Source organism: Macrotis lagotis, chromosome 2 (genome assembly GCF_037893015.1).
Source record: "Macrotis lagotis isolate mMagLag1 chromosome 2, bilby.v1.9.chrom.fasta, whole genome shotgun sequence".
NCBI lineage: Eukaryota > Metazoa > Chordata > Mammalia > Peramelemorphia > Peramelidae > Macrotis > Macrotis lagotis.
Window position 1 is genome coordinate 342558076 of NC_133659.1, and position 9378 is coordinate 342567453.

The window sequence follows — 9378 nt, forward strand, 5'->3', positions numbered from 1 at the left end:
GGCTCCACCTAGTTTCTGCCATATGGTTTTCCAGTTTTCCCTGAAGTTTTTTTTTTTAATCAAATAATGAGTTTCTGTCCCAAAGCTGGGCTCTTCGGATTTATCAAACATGAGATTATTCTGGTCATTTATTACAATGTATTATGTAGCTAATCTAGTCCACCAATCCTCCATTCTATTCCTTAGTCAATCCCAGATTGTTTTGATAGTTGCCATTGAGTCATCTTTTTTTAAGTGAAACAGAGAGAAATGTAGAATTCTTGACTCAGTAAGAAGGAAGATAAAATTCAGTTTTCTGCTGTTAGTAACGAAGTAATTTTGGGAAGGTTATTTTTGGCCAAAAGACCTATGATGCATCTCCACTACACAGTGCACTACACACTACATGGAAATATTTGAAATGATTGCCCATTTATAATCTGTATGAGATTATGAGCCATCTCCCGGGGGGGGGGGAGAGGAGGCAGGGAGAGAGAATTTGGAAATCAAAACTTAAAAATGCAATCCAGTACTAGCCATATTCGTTAGTGATAGGGCCATGATCCTGGAGAAATGGGCTAAACACTTTGACATGTCCTCCACAGATCATCATCAGTCCATGTGGAAGTCATTGAACATTGACCTCAGGTTGAAGTCAATCCTTCCCTAGCTGGAGTTCCAACTGAAGAAGAGGTTTTGAATGGCAACAAGTTCCTTTCTTGTGGCAAAGTTCTGGGTGTTGGGTTCTATCCTAACAGATTTACAAGGTGGGGGTCCATGGCTCATAGAGAAGTTGACTGAAACCTCCTGGGTTATGTGGCAAGAAGTTATCTCTAGGAGATGCCATTGTGCATTTCTATGTCATGTACCTAGAGGTCGGAATTAAAATGAGGGAAATGAGATGCTGTCTGAGAGAGAGAGAGAGAGAGAGAGAGAGAGAGAGAGAGAGAGCCAGCAGTTATAGAATCCAGGGTTGTTGGCTTGTGGGATCTCTAAGGGGGCAAATTGGAGATCTGGAAGATCAGGAAAAAAGCTTCAGGAATCCTTTCATTGTGTTTACAGACTCAGCCAGAGGCTTGGCCAGAGAAGTACCAGGGCCCAGGTCTTGCCCTCTGGTCCTCTGCTCTGTTCTCCTCCTCACAGACTCTCCTCAGGACAACTTTATTTGGGGGGAGCTAGGGCTAAGGCTTGAGGTGACTAGGCTGAAGCCCATTTCCTTACCTACAAAATAAGGATTTCTACCCCTACTAGTCTAGGAACCACCCAGTGTATGCCAGGACTCATCATCAGTACTGAATCATCCCCGTTTCTTGAAGAGTCTACAGTCCATTGGGGAGACAATATGTACAAACATAAATGTGTGTGAAATAGGTTTTCACTTCCCACTCAGCTACCTGCACTTTCTGGAGAACTGACTCAGATGCCTCCCTACCCTGCCACGTGTATTCGGGGGATGCATTATCAACCATAACTCTGGGTATTTCCGTTGCAAGAGGAAGACAAACAGGTGAGACAGTATGAAGTTCAATGCTGCCATCCATGCTGCCACCGACCTCGCTCTAGGGACCGCAGGAAGGACAATGAGTGATGCCTGGGCAGCCTTTCAATGTGGGGAAGGTGAAGATACAGACACTTCCCAGCTTGAACAGGGGCCCCGTAAACTGTGGCTTTCAAGGCTTCTACCAGGGGCCCACCCCAGCACTAATGGCCAGCACTGCAGAAAACTTGGTCCTCTTCAGGTGCTATGGTTTCTGCCAACAATTGTGAGGAAGATAGTTGGATTGGAGAAGAATTCAAAACTGAGTAATGTGTGGAATGGAACTACAGGCTCTTTTGGTCTGCTTTTACCACCTGGGGCTGTGCCCTACAGGGCTGGTGAAGTGTCCACCATAGGCCATGTTTGAAATGCAGGCATCAGGGAAGAAAGTAGAAGGCCTGGATACAGTATGGGCAATAGTCAAGGTATTCTTTTGTTGTTTCAAATTTTATTTATTTAAGAAAATGGGATTAAGTGACTTGGCCAAGATCACACAGCTAGGCAATCATTAAGCGTCTGAGGTCAGATTTGAACTCAGGTCCTCCTGACTCCAGGGCCTGTGCTCTATCCACCCTTCTGCCCCTAGAAAGGCCTTCTTTGAAAGGATGGTCCTCTGGGTTTCTACTATGGACTCTCAGTACTGTACTTAGGGAGCACCTGGATATTTCTCCTTCTTAGGTGGCTATGAACTGAGCAGATCAGTTTTTTTGTTTTTTTGTGTTTTGGTTTGTTTTGGTTTTTTTGCCTCAGGAAGATCAAAAGAAGAGTTAGGACCCATCCCTTTGATGGTAAGTGATGGCTTTGGAGGAATACATCTCTGGATTGCTGTGTATCCAGCAGATTGGATCAAATCAAGAATCCAAGTTCTTTCCATGTCTGGAAAACAGGTTGACTTCGTGGAGATAGTTGCAATTGTTTTGAAAAATACGGTAAGGGGTCTTATATTCTGGAATGAAATCCACTTTGATTCGTGCTTTCCCAGATAATGGTGCCCTGTTTCTGGCATAAAAATAATAGTAGGAAGTTGGTGATGAGCCAATCTGAAGCCTACTAAAGTATCTTGGTGGAACTAGATCAAAAGACAACTGCTGTCCATCTCTGAGTTTCATGGAATTATTTTAGCTTCTAGGGATTTTCCCCGCCTCTCCCCACCCCCTTTCATTTCCCCGAAGAATCTAAATTGTCCATGCCTTAGGTTCTGTAGTGGTTTGGTTTTTTTTGAGAGATGATGTTCTATCTCTTCTAACTAGGAGGAATTATGCCCAGTGAACTATGTCTCCCCTGAGAATTTGTTTTGAAAATGACTTCAGATAAGTCCATGGAGACTCTTAGCATCCCGTCTGCCCTTGTATTTGGAGTGTGGAAAGGGTTTCAGGTGAAAGATGTAGTTTGGATTCCTCTTAAATTCCACCAGAAAAATTCTAAGGCTGATCAGGTGTTAATATAGCATTTAAAGTGAATCAAGGGGCAGCTAGGAGCAGAGTACCAGCCCTGGAGTCAGGAGGACCCTGAGTTCAAATCCTCAGACACTTGATAATTACCTAGCTGTGTGACCTTGGGCAAGTCACTTAACCCCATTGCCTTGCCAAAATAAATAAATAAATAAAGTGAATCAGAAGAAGTTGGGAATAATTATTTGACTAGCACACTTTAAATGTATGACTTTTTTTTTTTCAAAAGTAACTATGGAGACACCCTGAGCAGATGGTTTTTAAAATATAATTTTCTTGATCTCTGGTACTTAGAAACAGAGTTAGTTCTCCTTCAGAAGTCTATGGCTTCCAGATTGGTATGCTTTCCCTGTATCTGTTATTGGGTAAGTTTCAGAGTTGATGTTTTCTCAGAAAAATCCATTAAAATAGTCTTACTTGAAAAAATATGTAAAATATATTCAAAAATAAATATAAAGTAACATTTTTGATGGGGGAAGAGCATGGAGGGAATCAGGAAAAGTTTTATGTCAAAGATGGAAGAAAGCTAGGGATTCCAAGAGGCAGAGAAGTGAAGAGGGAAGACTTGCCAGGCTTGGGGAATAGCCAAGCAAAGGTCTGGAGATGGGAGATGGAGTATCACGGCTACCAAGCAGGAACGGGGTCTGTTTCGCTGTGCCGTACAGTAGGTGAAAGGGGAAATGCATACCATGGGGAAAAGTCGATGGGATCCAGGTTGTGGGAGGCTTCCAAGGCCACACAGAGTTTGCGGTTGATCCCAGAAGGGAGTTTATTGATCAGGGAGGTGACTTGGTCACCCTGTGTTTTAGGAAAATCATTCTGGCCACATCTGGGAGCTCCCAGGGGAAGATGACGAAAGCTGATGGAATCCAGGCCACAACACAGAGCTGTCAGATTCTGAGAGCCCTGGAGCTAGAGAATGCTGCCCCCTCTGCCTCCCTGCCTGAGGTCTTCTGGGAGGGTCCGGCCTGGCCCAGTCCTGTGCGTGCTTGGCATTGCCTAACCAGTGGCTTGGAACAAATCAGAGTCTTGACCGGCAGACCATCCAGGGGCCAGTCCCCTGCTCTGGGGCTCCTATGGGCTCTCCTCAGACCAAGATAAATCACCCTCCCCAGAGGAGAGGAGAGCACTGCACTCTTGGCTTGGAAAATATGGGCATCTCTCCGCAGGCCTCCCATGAAATGAGGGGGTTGGGCTCCACGATTTTCTGAAGCTCCTTCCGGCGCCAACATTTGATGACTATGGCTGTGTGACCTTGAAGAAAGTGCCCGCCTCTCTGGACCTGCTTCATTCTCTGGAAAACATGGGGGTTGGAGAGAGCCCTCCCATCCTTGCCAGTGTGTGGTTCCTTCTAGGATGGGGGGGCAGGGTGGATCCCACACTGAGCCTCTATCCTCAGCTCCCCCAGTTCCTGAAAAACACCCGGAAATTCCTGCCTTCCTGGTTGGGCTGGACTGGGCGGCCTGCCATTGCCCAGCATCGCAGGGTCAGGAGCTGGGGACAGGGCAGGGCAGGGAGCAGCCCAGCAGCAGCAGCAGGGGAGGGGAGGGGAGGGAAGTCCCTGCCTGGCCTCAGCAGCTCTGAGAACTACCACTCCCAGCATGCCCTGGCCTGCCACTGAACCACAAGGCCCAGCAAGCCCTTGGAACGGTCTTAACCCATTCCTTGCGTCAGGGGCTCTGTCGCTGCCTTGGATCCTCCTCAGCTCCTCCAATCAACAGTCTGCTCAGAGGGACAGGGGGGCTCCCGGGGATCCCCACCAAGCAGGCGCAGTAAAAGTCCTACTTCTGATAGCAGTCCAGATATCGGTGGCTAAGCTCGGCCACTGACCGAGCTGTGTGACCTTGGGAAAATCCTTTTGTCTCTGAGGTTCATTTTTTCTATAAAATGAAAATAATCTCTAAGGTCCCTCCAGCTCTGAAATTGTAATCACCCACCCGTTAAAACTGCTAAGTTTAAAAAACTCTAAGAAGACAAATTCCATGAATTTTGTTTTCTCTAGCATCGTCCAAAGGAATCTCTCTTTCAGTTAGGATCACAGCCACCCGTCCATTGATCCCCTCCCAGTTCTCTCGATGTCAGTCAAGCTGGAGTCATTCCTGAACTCTGGATCCCATCTCCCACCTCTGGGGCTTTGCATCGGCCAGTAGAATCCCCTCTCTGGCTCTCCCAACTCCTGTTGTTTCTATAAATGACTTGTCTGAAGGGAGAGATGGTGCCTTCCTCAAGTTTGCCACTAACCCAAAGGTTAGGAGGACAGAGGCCCCGGATCACTTGGTTCCCAAAAGTCTTGGCAGAAGGAGAACATGACAGTTCATACAAAGAGTTACCCTTGGCTTTCCCCCACCCACCTTCCAAGGCACAAGATGGGGGGGGGGGAAACAACAGTCATCCAAAGAAGATCCAGGACTGTGAGCTTGATAGGAGCCGACAATGTGACAGAGCAGCCAGGTAAGCCGAGGTCTTAGACTTCCCCGAGAGAGGCAAAGTAGTCACGATGAGGATGGCCATCCCACAGCCCCCCCCCACCCCAAGAAATTGGAAATGCATTTCGTTTGCATTGTTGCTGTTCTGTAGTTTTCAGACGTGCCCAACAGCTTGTCTTAGTAAGATGGTGGCCTTCTGGGTGGGGACCTTGCGTTCTTGCCATATGAGGAATTGGTGAAAAGGAGGTGGGGGTGAAGGGGGCGGGAAGGCAGAGTCTGCAAGGCTGTTCCTGTGGTACAGGGATTCTCTTGCTTTATCGGCAACAATTCCGCTTTTAAAAATTGTCTGTCAAGTTTTTGTGGAGCTTTTCCACTTTTGGAGTCGCGAGGCCTCTGACTAACGGTGTGGGCTGCTGCTCCCGCTGGGTTTTTGGTCTCCTTACCCAGCCAGGCTGTTCTAATCTCCCCCTCGGCTCTCTCTGGCTCTCCCCTCTCCCTTCTCTCTCTCCCTCTCTTTCTTTTCTCATCTGTCTCTGGCTCTTTTCCCTCTGCTCCCCTTGCCTATCTCTTTCTTCTTCCGGTTCTCTCTCCCTCTGGGGGGGTTGTGTGGGGGGCGTTAGGAGCCAACTGAACCGGCCCATGGTCTGCTTCACGGCCTAGTTTGGGGTGCAGATGGGAGGAGGGGGGATGGCTTCCTCCTTCTCATTCCCTCCAGGTTCTTCTCAGTCTTTCATTTGCTTCTCGCACCCCCAGTTCCATAGGAAAGCTTCTGGAGGGCAGGGATGTGCTTGTTTTTGTCTTTGGCTCCCCAGCACCTGGGACAGGGCCCGGGCGGCTCCGAGAAGGTGGGTTGCAGGCACTGCCCGGACTTTCTCAGTGAGACCGTGTCAGTGCTTGGTCAGGTTCCACAGGCCTCCTGTACAGAGCGGGGACGGGCCTAGGGGAGGGCTAGGGGAGGTGAGTCAGGCCAGGGGAGGACAGCGGAGCCACGCAAGGAGTGGGAGAAGGAGCAGGGCAGCTGAGCTTGGCCGGGCAGAGGAGAGAGGGAAGAGCGGAGAAAGCGGGGAGGGAGGGGGGAGAGAGAGAGAGAGAGAGAGAGAGAGAGAGAGAGAGAGAGAGAGAGAGAGAGAGGGAGAGGGGAGAGGGAGAGGGAGAGGGAGAGGGAGAGGGAGAGGGAGAGGGAGAGGGAGAGGGAGAGGGAGAGGGAGAGACGGAGAGGGAGAGAGGGAGAGACGGAGAGGGAGAGGGAGAGGGAGAGACGGAGAGGGAGAGGGAGAGACGGAGAGGGAGAGGGAGAGGGAGAGGGAGAGACGGAGAGGGAGAGGGAGAGGGAGAGGGAGAGGGGAGAGACGGAGAGGGAGAGGGAGAGGGAGAGGGAGAGGGAGAGGGAGAGGGAGAGGGAGAGGGAGAGACGGAGAGGGAGAGGGAGAGGGAGAGGGAGAGGCGGAGAGGGAGAGGAGAGGGTGGTGTTCTGGCTTGAATCCTTTAGAAAGTTCTGAATTTCTGGGGGAGGGGAGGCGGGGGCTGCTCCGGGCTCTGCCCTCAGGGACTTCCCCAAGCCACAATCAGCATAGATTAAGCACCTGCTGGGTGGCGGGCACACCTGAGGGAAAGCAACCTGCAGCCTTCGGCCAAGGAATGTACACCAATTAGAGGGAAGGGTGTGTAAATAAGCGAGGTGGCTTGGCCACGCGTCTGGAAGCCTCCCTTTGCAGAGTTCCAATCTGTGACCCTGAGCAAATCACCGTTTGCCTCAGTTACCTCACGTTTAAAATGAGCTGGAGAAGGAGACAACAAGCCTCTCTAGTATCTCTGCCTAGAAAATTCAAATGGGGTCACAAAGAGTCAGGCGCAACAACAATGCAAAAGTTAGAAAAAAGCTCGAGTCCTTTCTCAGGAGACTCTGAGGGGCCGGGGTCTCCTCTTGGAGGCGACGTAGGGAGACAGGGACTCAAAGAAGCGAGAGAAATGCAGGAGAGTGCCAGGCACGGGCCCAGGAGACGGCGTCGTGTGCAAGGCGAGAAGCGCAGAAGCGAGAAGCTCTGAAGACCGCGCTGGGGTCCCAGGGGGGCTTGGAGCCTGGTGCTAAGCACACGAGGTGGTCCCTGCCCTTGCGGAGCGCAGAGGCTCATTGCGGAGGGGAGGCACTGGAAATGGGGAGGCTGGTTTGGGGGCTCTTTCCGTAGTGGAGTCCAAGAAGACCTGAAATAAGGGAGTGAGTGTGTAACGGATGAGGAGAGAAGAGGCTGGAGATGCGGGGAGGGTAGACTGGCCATGGGGGGGGGGGGGTGCGGCTGGTGAGACAGGGTGAAGATGATCCTGTGGTCATAAGACGGCACACAGGTTGGGGTGGTTGGGGGGAGGATGGGTGCCCTCCACGGTAATAGGGAAGTTTGGGTCAGAAGTCAGAAATTCCATTTTCTGTGAAGCTGAGATGTCCAAGGAACATTCCAGTTTGCCAACCGGCAACTGGCCTTACAGGACTAGACCTTGGGAAGGAGCCTACCATGTGGTGCCATCTGCATTAGCGGAGAGCAGGGCTGCTTCCCAGCTTCTGGGAGTCATCCACCTAGAAGTGATGACCCCGGGGCAGGAGGAGGGAGAGCGAGTTTGAGAGAGAAATGGAGGGAGGGAGAAAGGGGGAAGAAAGACAGAGAGACAGAGAGGGAGAGAGAGAGAGACAGAGGGAGACAGAGGGAGGGAGAAAGTGAGAGAGAAAGAGGGAGAAGGGGGAGAGAAAGTGTGAGTGAAAGAGAGAGAAAGGGAGGGGGGAGAGACAGACAGAAACACAAAGAACCCGCTACAAAGAGAGATGGAAAGACACATATAGAAAGGGACAGAGAGCCAGGGACCCCCAGAGAAGAGGAGTGCAGGGGCTGCTCCCCACCCCACCCCCAATCTCCCCCTCCCGGTTCCCAGGGCCGGTCCTGTGTGAAGGAGTGGGTGGGGGAGAAAGGGGGCCAGGCCGGTTGGCAGCCCCAGTCCTGGGGGTGGCACCGGCAGGCAGGGGGCTGCGATTGTAGGCCGGAGCTGCCGTTTCCAAGGAGAGCGGCTGCACCGTCTGTACATGCCCCTGAATGCTGCGGGGTGGGCACCCGCACCATCCTGGCTAGCCGGCTGCTGGCCGTCTGGCTCTTCATTATACTTTCACAAAAAAGGCCTAAAAAGCTGGGGTGGGAGAGGGGAAGAGAGGACGGATGTCTGCAGGGGAGGGGTGTGGCCCAGTCCCCAGGCTGCTGGGGGGGGGGGCGCTCCTACAAAAATGGAGATTGGGAAAGCTGGAAGGAGCCTGGGAGATCATCAAGTGACCTTGCACCCCAAGAGGCAACCTAGAAATAGGAGCTGCTACAGAAGGGGAAACTGAGACCTACTGAGAGCAGGACCTCCCTCAGGGTCCTCTCCAGAAGGAGTGGCAAAGCTAGGACTAGAACCCGAGACTCTCTGGCCAGAAGGGACCTCAGATCATGGAGTCCAAGGGCCTCATTTCACAGATGGGAAAACTGAGGTCAAAACAGTAAAACGGGAGCTCTTCCGCTCCCTGTGGTTTTCTTTCTGCAAACGACTGCAGGCCATCATTCATTCCGCTGTTCTTTTCCTAAGCCGCCTCATCCTTTCCCTTATCCCCCCACCGTCCCTCACTGATTTCTAGGAGCCTCAAGGTCCTTGGGAGCTCTTGGGAGCGGCCTTTCTTTATCTCTGGGAGGGAGATGGTGAGCGGGAGGCAGGGGGGTGCAGTGGGTGGTACACTGGACCAGGGGACTCAGCAAGGCTTGAATCCTGGCTCACTGCTTTCCCTTTCCCCTTCACATCCCAAGAAGCCTTTGCTTCCTTCAAGATTTCTCCCCAAGGCTGCCTGGGGCCTGAAGCCCACCCCCCAGTTGGCTTGTCTCTGTGGATCTTTGCCTCTATTTATCTTGTGGGGGGCAGATTTTCTTGCTAAGTGAGGGAAGCTCCAGGAGGTCAGGTGGGACTGGCACGGTGGCTG

General features: G+C 51.4%; 1 pseudogene; it reads left to right on the forward strand.

Moving 5' to 3' along the window:
* The first annotated feature begins 1496 nt into the window (after positions 1–1496).
* LOC141511820 (mitochondrial ornithine transporter 1-like) lies at positions 1497–2570 on the forward strand (annotated as a pseudogene).
* The last annotated feature ends 6808 nt before the right edge of the window (positions 2571–9378 follow it).